This window comes from Bombina bombina, unplaced genomic scaffold (assembly GCF_027579735.1).
Source record: "Bombina bombina isolate aBomBom1 unplaced genomic scaffold, aBomBom1.pri scaffold_626, whole genome shotgun sequence".
Taxonomy (NCBI): Eukaryota; Metazoa; Chordata; class Amphibia; order Anura; family Bombinatoridae; genus Bombina; species Bombina bombina.
In genome coordinates, this window is record NW_026511881.1 from 130,406 (window position 1) to 134,999 (window position 4,594).

Below are 4,594 nucleotides of genomic sequence, written 5' to 3' on the forward strand. Positions count from 1 at the left end.
AACAACTTAAAATCTGCAGAATGCATAGGCTCAAACGGAGCCGGCTGCAAAACTTTAAGAACTAGGTTAAGGCTCCAATGAGGAGCAATAGGTTTAAACACAAGCCTGATTCTGACCAGGGCCTGAAAAAAGGATTGAACATCTGGCACATCTGCCATACGCTTAGAATAGATAATGCAGAAATCTGACCTTTCAGAGTGACTGACAACCCTTTCTCCAGACCTTCCTGGAGAAAGGACAAAATTCCAGGAATCCTGACTCTACTCCAAGAGTAGCCTTTTGATTCACACCAATACAGGTATTTGCGCCATACCTAATAGTAAATCTTACGAGTAACAGGCTTGCAAGCCTGAAGCATGGTATCAATGACTGACTCAGAAAACCCACGCTTAGCCAGAACTAAGCATTCAATCTCCATGCAGTCAGCTTCAGAGAAACAAGATTTGGATGGAGGAAAGGACCCCGAGTTAGAAGGTCCTTCCTCAGAGGAAATCTCCAAGGAGGGAGAGACTACATCTTCACTAGGTCTGAAAACCAGATCCTGCGAGGCCAAGCAGGAGCTATTAGAATTACAGACACTCCTGTTTGATACAAGCAATGACTCGAGGAAGGAGCGCAAACGGAGGAAACAGGTATGCTAGACCAAAAGCCAAAGGAACCACCAGAGCATCTATCAGGGGCGGCCTGAGGATCTCTTGACCTTGAACCGTACCTTGGAAGCTTGGTGTTCTAACGAGACGCCATCAAATCCAACTCCAGCACCCCCCACTTGAGAGTTAACCCGGAGAACACCTCCGGGTGGAGAGCCCACTCCCGGGATGAAAAGTCTGTCCACTCAGAATATCCGCCTCCCAGTTGTCCACTCCTGGAACGTGGATGGCAGATAGAAGACAATTGTGAGTTTCTGCCCTCTAAATAATCCGAGTCACCTCCTTCATGGCCAAGGAACTCCATGCATTGAGCTACTGATGGCCGAACAGTAGACTGTAGAGAGAGGCAAGAAGAGAGAATTTTGGATTTTCTGACCTCCATCAGAAAAATCTTCATAGATGGAGAATCTATGATGGTCTCTAAGAAAACCACCCTTGTAGCTGGAACAAGGGAACTCTTCTCCAGATTCACTTTCCATCCGTGGGAACGTAAAAAAGACAACAAGATCTCTGTATGAGATATTGGTAGTTAAAAAGATGGCGCCTGAACCAAGATGTCGTCCAGATAGGGCGCCACTGCATTTCCCTGAGACCTGATAACTGCCAAGTGAGCCCCCAGAACCTTTGAAAAAATTCTGGGAGCTGTAGTAAAGTCAAACGGAAGAGCAACAAATTGAAAGTGCTTGTCTAGAAAAGCGAACCTCAGGTATTTGTGATGATCCTTGTGGATGGGAACATGAAGATACGTGTCCTTCAGGTCTATGGTCGTCATAAACTGACCTTCTTGGACCAAAGGAAGAAAGGAACGAATGGTTTCCATTTTGAAAAACGGCACCCTGAGAAATTTGTTGAGACACTTTAGGTCTATTTGAATAGAATCCTATACCCTGTTCCCTTAGTGGAACTGGAACAATCACTCCCAGGGAGAAAAGGTCCTGGACGCAGTTCAAGAATGCCTCTCTTTTTACCTGGTCTGCAGATAATCTTGAAAGGTGGAATCTGCCCCTGGGAGGACAAGTCTTGAAGTCTATTTTGTAACCCTGAGATACTATGTCCACAGCCCAAGGGTCTGGGAGATTGCATATCCAAGCAGGTTGAAAAAAGGAAAGTCTGCCCCCCACCTGATCCAGCACTGAACTGTGGGTGGACCCTTCATGCTGACTTAGTCTCAGATGAAGGCTTCTTTGCTTGTTTCACCTTATTCCAAGGCTGATTGGGTCTCTAAGAGGACTTGGACTGCTCCAGCTTGGAGGAGGAAGGGGAAAACTTCTGACCTTTGAAGTTACGAAAGGAACGAAAATTAGAATTTTGATGCCCCTTAGGTCTATTCTTCTTGTCTTGTGGCAGAAAGGACCCCTTTCCACCCGTAATTTCAGAAATTATTTCCACTAGACCAGGACCAAACAGGGTCTTACCCTTGTAAGGTAACAAAAAGTGCTTTGACATAGAGGTAACATCAGCTGACCAAGATTTCAGTCACATAGCCCTGTGGGAAGAACAGTGAAGCCAGACATGTTGGCTAGCAGTCTAATGACTTGTATGTTAGCATTAGAGATAAAGGAATTGGCAAGTTTGAGAGCCTTAAGCCTATCTTGGATCTCCTCTAAAGGAGTCTCTTTTAAAATCAATTCAGACAAGATATTGCACCAATAAGATGCTGCACTTGCTACTGTGGCAATACAAACTGCAGGTTGCCATTGTAGACCCTGATGCACATACATCTTCTTTAAATAAGCCTCAAGCTTTTTGTCCATAGGATCCTTAAAGAAACAGCTATCTTCAATAGGGATTGTGGTTCTCTTAACCAAAATAGAAATAGCCTTTTCTACCTTAGGCACTGTGCACCATACGTCTCGAATGGACACAGCAACAGGAAACATATTTTTAAAAATGGGAGAAGGGGAGAAAGGTATCCCTAGCTTATCCCATTCCTGTGCAATGATCTCCGACACACAGTCAGGGACAGAAAACACTTCCACAGAGGAAGGAACATCATAGTACTTATTAAGTTTACTAGATTTCTTAGGGTCGACAGCGACAGAAGCATCGGAGTCCTTCAAAGTAGCCAATACCTCTATTAACAGTAAGCGGAGGTGTTCAAGCTTAAATCTGAAGTTAACCTCTTCAGAATCAGCCAAAGGAATTATACTGTCTGAATCTAAGATTTCCCCCTCAGAAGCTACCGAGGTATCCTCTTCATCAGACTTATGAAAGAGGTCAACCTTTGCAGCAGCAGAGGCGACAGACACCTTACTATCAGAGCAATGTAGTTTTCAAATTTCCGGTTATATTCTACAAAGCTGTATAGACGGTAATGTGCTCAGGGCGGGAAAAGCTTATATGCAGAAATGGGGCACAGAAAGTCGAAGAGGAAGCCTACACCTAAGAAGAAGACTGGAAATCTTGACATGCAATTTACCTGCACCTTCTGTAACCACGAGAAATCCTGTGACGTCAAGATGGATAGAGAACGGAACACTGGGGTGATTTCCTGCACCGTTTGCCTGGATAACCTATCTTCCAGAGCCTGTAGATGTGTATAGTGACTGGATTGATGTCTGTGAAGCAGCTTATCAGTAGCAGGCTCTACTTGTGAAGACATCTCTTACCCTCCTTCCCTCACAGCTGCCAACATTTGTGTTTTGGTCCATTGATTACACCACACACAACCTCAGTTCAAGTTCATGGAGCTCAGTTACTAAAACCCTTGGATCTGGATAAGGGAGGCAGTTCAGCCATCAAAAAATATAGGCATACAGAAGCTAAAAGCAATCAAATAGTGGCTCTTTTATATGCGTGTGAATCCAAGGTTTATATGACTAGCATTTTATTTGCTCTGTAATCAAAAATGGGGAGTATTATTACACATTTCTCTAATTTATACCAAGCACTGTGTACCACCAAAACATCAAAAACCAGGAAGTAAATGTGCCCTGGTGAGGAGCTGTTCAAGACCAGGTATTAAATGTTCACCTGCTATTAAACCATGTATCCCTTTGTTTTAACTGCTGACTGTGCAGTGCAGATACTTTAAATCACCTTTAATCTTCAAATTAAAGTAGTCTTAAATGCATTTAAAGGGACACTAAATACATTTCATGCCCCTAACTCTAATTGATAGTGCTGCCATAATGGAACCTAGGTTACACAACAGGTATACGGAGAGTTACTGCACATGTGCAAGCACACCAGCACTGGAATACAGTCAAAGCTAGATTTCAAACATGGCAGTGCTCATCACTATAGGGAATAGGGGAATAACCTCAATACTATGTTTATAAAATGCAGTGTTTAATCTCCCTTTAAAAATAAAATAGTCCATCTTGACACGCCTTGATCGATATATACTGCAGACTAAAGAAATTTGAGAAAGTTTAGTTTTTATTTTAAATAAAAGGTGCTTCCTGACTCTTTTTTTCTGTTCCTGTGAGTTCCTGTGTATTACCTGGCTACCTGACGTCCTTCCTGGTTCCTGATCCCTGGCTGATTCCGGCTTGTCTGACTATTCGCTTTGGCTCCTGACTCGGCTCGTCTGACTACCAGCTCTGATTCTGACTTCTGGCTTGTTATTTGACTTGTGGACTTTTTATTATTTTTTGCTATTAATAAAGGTGTGATTATTTTTGCACTTCTCGTGTCAGTCTGATTCCTGGCACCCTGACATGACGCAAAGGCCATGAATCCTGATGGTGCTAATAATCCAATGGATGAACAGGATCACAGCTTGGATCAATTTGCACTAGCCCTGCAAACCCTGCTGACTCGCACTGCACATTTGAACCAAAGTGTCCCGCAAGTTATGGCTGCTCCTGTTTCCGCTGCTGCACCTAGTCCTACCAGGAGCATGTCTGGTTCTGCACCTCTATCTCAGCGATATGGAGGCGATCCTAATCAGTGCAGAGGGTTTTTGAACCAGGTGGGCATTTACTTTGAGATGTTACCTC

General features: G+C 43.6%; 1 pseudogene; it reads left to right on the top strand.

The window, feature by feature from the left end:
* Window positions 1-2,998: 2,998 nt before the first annotated feature.
* LOC128643994 (transcription elongation factor 1 homolog) lies at window positions 2,999-3,230 on the top strand (annotated as a pseudogene).
* The last annotated feature ends 1,364 nt before the right edge of the window (window positions 3,231-4,594 follow it).